Source organism: Eptesicus fuscus, chromosome 4 (genome assembly GCF_027574615.1).
Source record: "Eptesicus fuscus isolate TK198812 chromosome 4, DD_ASM_mEF_20220401, whole genome shotgun sequence".
NCBI classification, from domain to species: Eukaryota; Metazoa; Chordata; class Mammalia; order Chiroptera; family Vespertilionidae; genus Eptesicus; species Eptesicus fuscus.
The window spans coordinates 41,915,665-41,929,311 of NC_072476.1; positions in this window are offsets into that span (position 1 = coordinate 41,915,665).

Below are 13,647 nucleotides of genomic sequence, written 5' to 3' on the forward strand. Positions count from 1 at the left end.
GGATGGGAGAGAAAGGGCTTAGCAACAGGACAGATTCCTGGGTAGGGGTGGAGGGTGGAGGCAGTAACCCAACAGGAATCATCAGAATGAAGTGGCTGCCCAAACTGCGCCTGCTCTCTCTCCCAGCTGCATTAGCAGACACGTGATTCCAGGAAGAGGGCTACTCTGGAGACCCACCTGTGGTAAAGACCTAACGCCACACCACGTGGCACACACTTCGGAAGAGAGAGAAAAATAGAGAATGAACCCAACAGTGAGGAATTCTCAAATGTTTCAAATAAACTTTTAGGGGGAAAGTAAGTAAAAAGAGAAAATATTAAAATAGGGAATAGGAAACTAGCATTTGAGTCTATAGTCTGAGTTAGGTGTCCTACTTACATCAGGGGATCTTCTCAGGTAATCATGAGGAGGTGAACACACAGTACACTGTACAGATGATGAGTTGTGGAATTGTATCCCTGAAACCTGTATACTTTTGTTAACCAGTGTCACCCCAATAAAATTCAATAAAAAGAAGGGGAAAAGGACAGCCTCTGAGGTTACCTAATTATCTAAAGGGAAGATGTTTACATGGTCTCAATGATAAAACTAGGATGGGGAGTGGGCTTGAAGTTTAAAAACGGATCAACTTTTGGGCAGGGGAGGGTCTCCTTTGGAAAAGACTGAGATAATTATGCTCAGTTGGTGGAACTCAGTTCATTGGTTCACACAGACTCCTCTTGTTTATTTATTCATTAACTCCTTTGTTCACTCTGTACACATGGTTTTCAAGTCCCCACGGCCCACTAGCACTTCTCTCCTACTTCATAGGCAACAATGCAGTTTCTTCTTCCCCATTTTAATGTTTCTTTTTCTTTTATTTTTTAAATTAAATTTTATTGGGGTGACGTTGGTCAACATGAACATATAGGTTTCATGTGTGGATTTCTAAGTTACAATATCTGTATATAGCACCATGTGTCCACCACCCAAAGTTGTCTTCTCCTGTCACCTCATATTAGGACCCCCTCCTCCCCCCACACCACTGTTTGTGTCCATGAATTTCAGTTTTATATCCCACATATGAGTGAAATCTTATGGTTCTTAGCTTTTTCTATCTGACTTATTTAACTTAGCATGATGTTCTCAAGGTCCATCCATGTTGTTGTAAATGACGCTATTTCATCCTTTCTTATGGCTAAGTAGTATTCCATGTGTATATGTACCCATTGTCTTTATGCAGTCCTCTATGACAGGGCACTTTGGCTGTTTCCATGTCTTGGCCACCGTGAATAATGCTGCAATGAACATAGGGGTGCATATAATGTTTCTTTTTCATCTGCTTTTCCCCCAACAGTTCTTTATTTGAAACACTTAATTCCTTGATTTGCATATGTTCTTATAAAATTCTGTATGTGTTCTGTAAGGTGTTTTTTTTCCTATACTTTGTCATTTTCCATTAGGATTTGTACCTTTTTCTTGTTAGTTTGCAGTAGTTCTCTGTGTCTTCTAAATATTAGTCCCTTGTTGGCAGCAGCCACATTATTTATAGTCTACTAACATTCTAATATTTGTAATAACATTGCCCAGATATAATAAAAAATCAGCTTTATCTTTCTTATGGATTTTACATTTCAAGTTTTATTTAACAAATCCTTCCCAACCTTAAGGTCACAAAGAAATTTCCCTACATTTTCTTCTAACAACTATATAGTTTTAGCTTTCACATTTAGATCTTTGATTTCTGAAATCCACCTATGGATGTGGTATTATGACAAGATCAATCTTATTTTTCTTCATATAATGAACCTGTTTTTCCAATGGCATCTACTGCAGAATCCTTTTTTGCAACAGACCTGTGTCCCACCTTCATATTATATTCATGTCCAATCAATATATGAGTCTGTTCTTGAGCTCTCTATTCTGTTTCATTGATCTATTTGTCTATTCTTGCATCCACATGACACTTCTTACTACTATGGCTTTGTAGTATGTCTTAATATCTGCCAGAGACTGTTACCCCATTTCCTCTTTTTTTCAAAACTGGCTTACTGTGAAAAAGTTCTGGAGGTCTGCAGTACCACATTGTGCTTATAGTTAACAATTCTATACTGAACACTGAAAATAAATTTTGTTTAAAAGAGTAATTTCATGGTGTTTACCATGGTTGTTTTTAAAAAGAGATTCACTTACTATTATAGACTTTCATTATTCTGCATAAATTTTAGAGTAAAGGCTATGAAGTGCATTTAAAAATCCGTGGGATTTTTATAGGGATTGAATTGAAATTGTATCTCATTTAGGAAGAATTGCCTGGGGGGTTAATGGAGGGATGAGGACACATATGTAATACCTTAATCAATAAAGAAATTTTTTTAAAAAAAGAATTGCCATCTTCATTATATTAAGTCATCTCATCCAAGAGCATGGAATGTCCCTCCATTTATTCAGATTATCTTCTATGTCCTTTATTTACATTTTCCAACTTGTCGCCACATACTGTGTATATACTCGTGGATAAATTAATGCCTACATACAGTCTTTCTGGCAGAAATCCCTATATGTGCTCTGATAGAGAAATGATATCAGGATAACAGAAGCCTCTGTTTAATATGGGATTTTCTAAACACATTCACATTTCCTGTGCTATCCCGCAGGTGTGTGCAAAATAGCTAACCCAGCTGCCACGGGCTCCTCCAGTCAAGACCCTTCACTAACTTGGTCTGTCTTGCCTCTGTTACAGCCAGCACCCCTCTGTAACCTAAGCACCATAGATCTCAGGTCCCAGTTTAGCAGCTCTGAGCAGATCATGGCCTCAGGGAAGCAGATTTCAACTAAGCACAAGGAGAGACTTTCTGACCAGTTGTCCCAGGAGGACTTGGTTACCAGGTAGCTTCACCTCGAGAAAGAGGGCATTCCCTCAGCCTGGCCAGGGAGATGCCCCAATGTCCCAGAATCCGAGGCTCTGTGGTCACTTCCAGGTCTGACTTTTGGTTGTTCCTTGGCTTCTGGTGCCTCTTTTCACTTCCCAGCCTCACCTTAGAGGGGCACTCCTTTCCTCTGAGCCTGGGGTTCCAGGTTGGGGAAGCTGTTAAATGCTGGTTCAATTTATTTAATATTCATGGGTCTCTTCAAGTTTTCTATATTTGTGCTAGTTTTGCCATTTTGTATTTTTCAAGGATTGTATCCATTTCACCTAAGTTTTAGGTTCATTTGCATATAGTTATTCATAGCAGAGTAAAACCCATAATTGGATAAGCAGAATGCAAACCAAAAAAAAAAAAATCAGTCATGTACATGAAGAGATGTTTAATTGTAAGGTTAATGAAATGTCCGTGAGGAGCCTCCACAATCTGCCGCCAAGAATTGCAAAGTTGGGGAGTTCAAATTTATCCTAGATAGCTGCAATGTGCTGCCACCTAGTGGTAATTGTCCAGTCTGGCTTAAATAGAGATAATTCTGTGACCCAGGACTGGCTGAAACCTCCAGGTCAGTGGCAGCAATTCCAGGAATTTCCTAGTTAGATGGTTGCCCACTGCTGCAGTTTTGGGCTAAAAAAAGGCTCCTTCAAAGGTTGCCTGCTGTTCCCCCGACCCCAGCCCCACACCCCTACCATGGCTCTCCCAGAAAAGATACAAAGTTGACTCCCTGGCCATTTGGAAGTAGGGACAGACTATATTGTCAATCCCAAGAAATCAATTTAATGTTATTGTGGGATATTATGGTACACTTTCATTACTTTTTTTTTTTTTACATTCCTGTTGTATCTGTATGTATTTGGCCATTTTCTTCCTGTATTCTTTATAATTTTATCATCTCTTTTGCCTTATCTCTGTTTTAAATGTTATTTTATTTTTTCCATCACCATTTATCTCCTCTATGCCCTCTTCCACCTCAGCCCCATCCCACCCCCAGCAATCACCACACTGTTGTCCATGTCCATGAGTTTTCTTATTTTATCAATACCTCTCCTCTCCCCAAAACCCCCAGAGCTGTCTGCCTGCTCTCTATCTATGAGTCTGTCTCTATTTTGCTTGGTAGTTCAGCTTGTTCATTAAATTCCACATATGAGTGAAATCATATGGTACTTACCTTTCTCTAAGTGGCTTATTTCACTTAGCATAATGTTCTCCAGGTCCATCCATGCTGTCGCAAAGGGTAAAATTTTCTTCCTTTTCACAGCAGAGTAGCATCATCTCCCTTATCATTTTTGTTTAGAGTTTGTCAATCTCATCTATCTGGTCAAAAAAAGATTTTAATTTTGTTAATCTTTCTGTTTTTAGTAAGATACATATTTTAATGGCATATAATTAATTTATCATCAAACTCACCTTTTTAAAGTGTACAATTTGATGGCCTTAGTATATTCACAAGAATATGCAGTTAGTGTCACTGTCTAATCCAGAACATTTTCATCACCTGTTGTCATCCCTTCCCAGTCCCTCCTTTTCCCCTGCTTCTAGAAACCACTGTTCTGCTTCCTGTCTCCATGGATTTCCTATCCTGGATAGTCCACAGAAGTGGATTCATGCAATATCTGCTCTTTTATGTCTGGCTTCTTTCACTTAGTCTTAGCATAATGTTTTCAAGCCCCATCCACACTGTAGCATATATTAGTGCCTTCCCCTTTCTATGGTGGAATATTTCATTGCATGGATATACCATATTTTTGTCATCCTCATTAGTTGATGAACATTTGAGTTTTCCCTTTGGGTTATGAACATTCATGAACACGTTTTTGTATGGACATGTTTTCTGTTCTTCTGAGTACATGTGATGAATCCGTGTTTAACTTTAGGAGGAACTGCCAAGCTTTTCCACAGTGGCTACCCACCATTTCATATTCCCATCAGCAAATTGAATGGGTATCATTTTCTCCACATTCTAGTGGATATGAAGAGGTATCTCATTGTGGTTTTGATTTGCATTTCCATCATAACTAATTATGTTGAGCTTTTTTTTTTTCACATGCTTATTGGCATTTGCATATCTTCTTTGGAGAAATGTACCTTTAAATTATTTGCCCATTTTCAATTGGGTTATTTGCCTCTTTATTGTTGAGTTGTAAGAGTTACTTATATAGTCTAGATACTGACTTTTACCCACCACCTTTGATCAATTCCTTTGGCCAAGATTTTACCTGTAAAGTCAGGGAGAAGCAGCATTGAGAGGAGGCAGTCTCCTGAGATTTTAATCCAATAGTCCTGGGAGTGTGGAGGGCAGAGGTCGGGGAGTATTAGAAAAGGTGCAGGTCAGCTTGCATATGTTTTCATCAACTATTTATCCTATCAGGGCTTTGGCCTTGCCTGAATCTGACCATTCCCAACATCAAAAATATGGGGATTTTTGCTAAAATTTCAGTAATAAATCCCTATTTTTAGTCCAGGATCTTGAGGATATTCTTGATCCCTCTGTACTTTATCTGTAAAGTAGAGATATTATCCTTGAAGCATTCTCTTGAGGATTATATATAATGTACAGAAACACTGGATTATAGTTGAAATATTAGATGCTCCCCCCTCATTTTAATGTTTATTTCCCATATTCTGCCTCCCAACATCTTAATCTCTTATGTTCTCACTGCTTAAATATAATAAACGTTTTCTTCCCATGCTGTAAATTACAAAGGCTTTGGCTGGCCTGCTATGGAAAGAGCTACTTTTACTGAGTTAAAGTACATATGTATATATGTATACATGTATACATGCAGCCTTCTGGGGTGAATTTATGTTCTACAAGGTTAAAAAACAGCTCTAAGTTAAAAAGTAGCCTTTTTTAAAATTACATTTATGATTATGGTTTGTTGCTTATCATCTGACTTTCCAATAGGCATTGCTGAATGGATATTTACCCTGAAGCCTCGTTTGTTAAAAAGAATATTGACATAAAAGAATCCTCACTAGAGCGCCAAGAAAGATATATTATTCCTTTACTTTCTAGACATCTAGTAGCAGAAAGTACATATTTTATTTAAAATATTTAAAATACCACTGTTTTCAAAATGACACAAGGAAATCTGATTCACAATTTACTACTAAAACATGTAATGGATGGAGTGAGTCATATAGTGGACACCTGAGGAATTGAGGAACCCTTTTTTAGTCATTGTCTAATATTATATCCAGCTTTCTAAAAAACAATTTCAGTCTTTATCATTTAAGAATAGCCTGATAACCAAAAATGATGATCAATAAGGAATAAATAGCTCAGTGTATAATATCCATACAAGGGAAGGGGTGATTTTCAAAAATTAAGAGTCCCATATCCCAAAGTTAAAACATCCCCAAGGTAATTTTTTTTTTTTTTTGGTATATTGTTTCTCCTTTATGCCTATAAAGGTTCTCAATTTCAAAAGCCTTGATTTGGCTTGAGGTAAAGTCTGTTTGGTTTTAATTTAAATGGTTACACGTTCTCATTTTGGTGTAACTGTGGTCAAAAGTTTACTCTCTCTTCCCATGAATGTGGCTGATTCTTCCTAATGCTATTTGGAGAAAGAGAGAGAACACTGTCACTCTTCAGTCCACATAGTAGCCACTGAATAAATTCTGATGACCGTGGTGAAGAAAAATATTCATAAAATTCCATATTCCAATTGGAATTCTTTACGTTACCAAATGTATCAAGCTTACTCTGAAGAACGACTTTACATGTACAATGATCTGCAAGAGGGGCTTCACATTTAATCGTATTTTATACCATTTAATTCTCATCGTGGGCCTTTTACATAACTGATCCAAAGCTAAATGACTAAAATTTCCTGAGTCTTTTCCTTACTGATGTTGCCTCTCAGCCAGTTTAAAATGTCATTTCTGCAAATGAAAATCGCCTTTCCTGAAATTTAACAATTTCATGGTAATCATCCATCCATATTTAATTTTTATATGCTTTCATTTGAATAAAATTTCATGTAATATCATCAAATAAGTTTCCTTTTGTGCATAGTAATTTTCATATTGTCAACTTAACCATTAGTCAAGTATGTGTCTTATTATTTCCCAGAATCACCCTTTTCCCTTTTTCTTTTTAAGTCAGTACTTACCTTCTTAGATTCAGGGGTATTTTATACTAAAGAGGCAAGTTATCTCCCAGATTTATAGGAAAAATAAATTTTGTTTATTAGATTTGCGGTCAACTTTAGTCAACAAAACTCAACCTCCTATTCATCATTCACAGAGAGGTTACAAAACAAACTCCAATCCTCACCACCTCACCAAGGGTTCTTCAGGAAACCCAGGCTCCTTGATGTAGACCAGAGGCTTTCCAACTTAAGCACGCATCAGAATCACCTGGAAACTTGTTAAAACAAACTGCTGATTCAGTAGATCCAGCACAGGCCCAAGAATTTGCATTCCTAACAGGACCTGGCTGCTGCTGGTGCTGCTGGTTCAATGACCAGAATTCGAAAACCACTGCCAAAGTCCCTGTGCATTAACCTCTGGAAAGACATGACCTTTTCTCAACACATATAGACTTCAGAGATTAAAAAGATTAGAATTCGTTTGTAGCCTGCACCAGCTCCAGAGGTCATGAATTATGTAATCACTTGCTGAAGTCGCTCCTGCGGAATCTCTGGCTTGGATGCTGGGTCCTGCTCCCTTGCCTAGAGGTTCAGAATTTTCCAGACTCTCTCTCCTCCACCACGTGACTCTTGTGGCCCTTGTCCCGGTGTCATGATGTTATTGTTATATGTCTTCTAATGCTTAGAAAAGCCAGATGAAGAAAAAAAAAAGAAAAACATGCCATCTTCTGAAGGCAGATAAAAACTGCTCACCAGATCACGATTCTGCTAAAGAAAAAGCCCTTTTAAGGGTGCAATGAGCAACCTAATAAGTCCCAGGACATTTTAAAACATTCCCAAGCTCATAGGGAGGGGAAGTATCTCATATTAGCTTCCACTATTGCAAATACTTTCATAGCTTGTGAACAATTCAGAAAGACAAAAGCATGTCCTCAATGAGCTAGTAACTTCGATAGAGATGGCATAAGGTCAGGAGAGGGGAGAATGTGCTGGTACTCACATCCCCTTACAATCATTGTAATTTATTCCTCCTGATTCCATGCCACTTACAAATGCACTGAAAATATAGTGTAGGTTCTGCTAGAGTCCCTGGCACAAAGGAGGCTGCCTTAAGGCACTGCTATTTTGGTTGTGGAGCAAAATTAGGTACTGATTACCTTATGTCTAATACTGTATGTGAGATAGTTCAGGAAGCAGTCATGAGTAATCTTTATTAAAAACAAAAAACCCTTTCAGAGAAGAATAAATATCACATGATCTCACTCATTTGTGGAATATAATGAATAACGTAAACTGGTGAACAAAAACAGATCCAGAGATATAGAAACATTGAGCAGACTGTCAAACCTCAGAGGGAAGGCAGGGGAGGGTGGGAGTGGGGAGGTAAGAGATCAACCAAAGGACTTGTATGCATGCATATGAGCCTAACCAATGGACACAGACAGTAGTGGGGTGAGAGCATGTGCTGGGGCGGCGGGGGGAGGAGAGCGGCCAGGGAGAAGTCAGTGGGGGGAAAAAGGAGACTTAGGTAATACTTTCAACAATAAAAAATTTAAATTAAAAAAAAAAAAACAACCCGTTCTGAATTATCTTCTCACCACTAACACAGTGATGTAAGACAATGCCAAAGCATATTAACAATTATAACTAACTTATGGCAAAGAGCAAGGACTGAAAGGCACACATGAAAACATCTTGTATTATGAATCAGCTCCCCTGTTTCACTTGTGCAGCCCCAGTATCTATTTAATAGCCAGAGAAGAAAACTCAGTGTTTACAACATCCAAAATGAGGCGGCCGTCCTCGCCTCTAAGTATGTGGAGGACATGTGTTGGACATGCTTACAGTGCTCTGGGTTGGTCCCTAACTTACAGCTGCTTTCTCTGAAGCTCTGGGGCCTCTTCCCCTGCCACATGTGGAGAGAGGGAACCTTCATACTGCCCAGCCCTGAGAGGCCACAGGAGTGGGCACAGCCTCGTTAGCCCACACGCAGGCCTGAGCTCCGAGCAGCCCCTCTGCTCTCCACACCTTTGTCCCTTCTCATTACAGAAGCTCTCACAATACCACTTAACACCAGTTGGCTGATTAGACTTAAGGGTATATTAATTAAATGCTTCATCGCAACCACGTGTTTACTTTTTTGCATTTGATCACTGATTACAGATTGAAATGTCTTCTCCCCTTACAAGTATTTTAGCCATCAGCAAGTAGATGGAGGGAAAATTTGTAGGGGACACTTACAAACCACTTTTGGGAAATGGAGGGGACATGGTGAGTGGGAGGCATGAGCCAGAAGAAAGTGGCACCCCATAAACGCAGCCTTGGGACTGGACCTTCCTTCCCCAGCATGAACGTTGGCCCGAATGGAAACCATTCTCCCCCTTCTTCCCCCTCAGCCTCTCCCTCTCAGCCTACCCAGATGCCAGGCTCCTGGGCCTGTTTGACAGGTGGGCATGGTTCTGATTGCTACAAGAACCTGGAATAGCCCTAGCATTTGCCAGGCTTCCTTGCTCATCTTTTCAAACCTGGCAGAGGGTGGGAGGTCACTCCACCAATGGCCTTCATTGGGTCACACAATGTCCAGTGATTCCCCTAAATGAGGGGCCTCTGGCAAACTAAACTGGAAAACACATCTTAGGCCTGAGGCCTTTTGCTTCACCCTGCTGTGTCCAGGGAGGCGAGGTGCTGTAGAAAAGGCAATCACCTGGAATTCAGGATATTAAGTCAGAGCAGATTCCTGAGCAGGGTGGCCCAGTGGTGACTGCATCTTAACTAGAGACCATGACTGAGACATGATACCAGGTGGAGCAGTGCGATTGCTTCGCACTACAGCATGCACGCGTCTGAGGGGGCTAGCTTTTTATCATGAAAGTCTTAAAAACACACAAAAGTAGAAAGAATAGTATAATCCACTACCAGATCACTTCAACCCTACCTAATTCAGTGTGCATTATATAACGTAAGGACATTTTCCTAAATTACCCATAATAAAATTTCTTGATATCATCTAACGTTCAGTCCATACTCAATCATGAATTGGAGAGAAATGTTTTTATTTTATATGGCTAGCAGGAAAACTGATAATATTGAAAAATGGATTATAGTAATGCTGATTATAGATACTTAACAACTATCAAAAAGAAACAAAACTTACACTGGTTTTGTTTAACTGTATTATAATAACATTAAATTATTTATTCAATCATTTGGCATTTATCCCCAATAACCACAGATCATAACAATTATGCACATCATTAAATGTGTCCGGTTACCGTGGAATCCAATAAAATATACATGAGTAGTGCAGGAATCTGCTTATAACTTCATAAGAAAATTGTTTTCTTCCAAAGAAAATGAATTGACCTAGATAATCTGTGTTCAGACCCAGGGAAGTGTGGTTGATTCCAGGAGCACAAAAAAAAAAAATCCTTGGACTTTATCAAACTCCTGACAACCTTCTCTCATTACCTTTGCAGTGATGTATTATGCTCTTAGCTAGGTGAGGAAAATGCTGATATGGAACCTTGGCCCAATTACAGAAAATGCAATTGCTCTGGGATCTCTGAGGAGAAACTCTTTTTTATGAGAAAATTTTAGAACCTGCAGGACTAGCTTTGCACACTGTAGCTGTTTAATAACTCCTCTTTCCCTCTTCCTACTCCCTGAACACACCTCAACTTGCAGGTGAGGGTTCAGAAAACTGACCTTGAGCAAATTTCTTATTATAATTCAGTATGTCTTTTGTGAAACACCAATGGTTACATCAGAAGGCTTTCTGCAAAGTCATTGTACCACCTTCACAGAAAATGTGCACAAGTTTCTTTCTAAATCTAAAAATAAGAAGATGTACTTGATTCAAAGGAGAGAGAAGTAACAGAAGGCCAGGGGAGCTCCACCCACTTGTCTCCTTCCGCTGTGGCAACTGGTGTTTGTTCTCACTCTCTGCAGGCCTTGTGGCTGGCCATTCGGTCCTTTGGACACAGAATCTGCTGAACTCAAGGACCCCACTCTGCCCCGTGGTCAACCAGACTGAGAGTTCTGAGAAAACTTCCCTCTGCAATGTTGACCTCAACTCATTAGTAAGGTCATAAGCATAACTGGGAAGTTTTTCTTAAGTTCACATTAGCCTTGGCCTTTGGAAGGAAGGAAGGAAGGAAGGAAGGAAGAAAGGAAGGAAGGAAGGAAGGAAGGAAGGAAGGAAGGAAGGAAGGAAGGAAGGGAGGGAGGGAGGGAGGGAGGGAGGGAGGGAGGGAGGGAGGGAGGGAGGGAGGGAAGGAGGGAGGGAGGGAGGGAAGTGAAAAGAGGGAGGGAGGGATGGAAGAGGGTAATAAGAGGGAGGGCAGGCTATGCTTGGAAATGAACTCTCTGGAAGCCAAAGCACTAGTGAGCTTGTTAAAGATTTTCAGTCTGACAGCCCAGCTTTCCCAAACCATTGCAGCTATAAAGGGAATATAATTACACTTAACAGAAGCCACCTGCATTTTGAAGTTGCCCTAAATTTAAAGCTTCTGGGAGTCTTAATTAAATTTAATGAAAACCATAGCTGCTAAACAAAGACGTATTGTAGCTCCCACTTAGTTATTCCCGGGGAAATTAAGTAGCAATCATGAAGACCTACCTCAGCTTTCACATTTAAACCTCTGGATATTAACACCCAGAGTCAATAAATAAGGTAATGCTCTCTTCTTTTTATTAGCCAATAACACTGTCAAACTACTCACCTGCTCCTGTAGGAAGAAAGAAAAACAGAACTAGAAGGAAAAAGAAAAGGAGAAAAGAACGCAGTACAGCAAAGTTATCCTGAGCATGAAATAGGACAGGGTATTTTATCCTAATTAGCTTCCCATCCCGTGAGCCCCTCCACTGCCCCACCATCACTCCCAGTGATATTTTTGTTTGTTTGTTTTTTAAAAAACTGAATGTTGTTTGGCATTACAGTATAAGTGCCTGGTCAATTCAGATCAGATGGATGTCTAAATGACAGCTCTAGACCATGTGGGTCGTTATGCCCCATGGTAATCTTACCTACCCCAGACTATTATATGTGGAAACAAGGGTCATCCTTTAGGTGGATTTTAGCAACACACCAGCAGACTTACCCTGAAAGGCAGGCACTGTCCTCTAGGAGTGGGCCATGGAGGAGGAGATGAAGTGACTTCATCTGCCCCCACAGAGGGCAACCAAATTGTCCAAGACAGGGCTTCAAACATTAGTGTGGCCCTAGCTGGTTGGCCCATAGACTAAAGGGTTCCGGGTTCAATTCTGGTCAAGGTCACGTACCTCCGTTGCAGGCTCAATCCCTGGCATGTGGGAAGTGACCAGTCAATGTGTCTCTCACATCAATGTTTTCTGTCTCTTCCCCTCCTTTCCACTCTCTCTAAAAATCAATGGAAAAATATCCTTGGGTGAGGATTAACGAAAAACAAATATTAGTGTGCATCAGAATCCCCTATTGTGCTTGTTAAGACACAGATTGCTGGGCCCCCAGAGATTCAGAATTCAGTAAGTCTGGAGTGGGGCCCAAGAGCTTTTCTCCCTAACAAATTTCTAGGAGATGATGATACTTCTGGTCCAGAGACCATATTTTGAGAACCACTAGTCTAAGACACAGTGTCTCATAAGTTTAGAAACTGAAGCATTATTTAGGAAAGGGTTTGGTGTTCAGTAAATCCAACCCAAAAAAACAGAACATAAGAAATCTAAGCCATCAATAATAAGAGGTAGACAGTTAATGGTTGAGTCCCAGAAATCTGCCCAGTAAGAGCAGGCCCATCACCATCAGCTGAGAAATAAAGTCTCACCCTGGGAAAGGTGAACAGAGCCGGATGGGATCCTGCAGCCACAATCCACCTGCTGGAATCAGATTAGGGCCCCCGTCCAAGGGAAGCAGCCAATATGCTGTGGGAGGTCCCTGGGGGCTGAGGAGTGAGTTTGGGACAGGGGGCTTCAGGGCAGGGGACCTGGAGCATCTCCCACCCACCAGAAGATCTAACTCGTAGACTGAAGCACATGTTCCCTCCACTGGCATCAAACCTCTGACAGCCAGAACCGCCCTCCACCCCCACAGAGACACACTCCTGCCCACAGGTGCTCCAGGTCTTGACAATTCCTGTATAATTAAGCAAAGTATCTGAATCACTGAACTCTAGACTCATCTGCCTACATTTAGAGCATTGTCTGCACGAATTTAATGAATCATAGAACACACAACTATAAGGCAGTGTTATTAAAACACTTTCGTATTCATTTTCACTTAACTCTTAAAACAGCCCATTGAAATGAGCCAACGAACATCCTAGAGAAGGGATTCTCAGGCATCACACAACTGGCCCTCAGACCTGCCGTTCAGGGAGGTCGAGACCAGTGTCCTGATGCCAAGTCCAATATTGTTCCCATCAAACCACATTCCCTCCCTTTTTAAAAGGATTTGAACCAACTCTACAGAACAGGAGAAATTAAATCTCTCCTGCTTCATTAAACAAAAAAACAAAATCAACAGACCATACAAGGAAGCACATTTCATCATGCCCCTGAGTTATCTAACACATGGCACGTCCCATTTTCCTAAAGAACTCCCTCCCTGCCTTAGGAAAAGTAGAGGTTCTCCATCATTAGGAGTGACCAAGCCAGGGCTGCACAACCACTCGCCA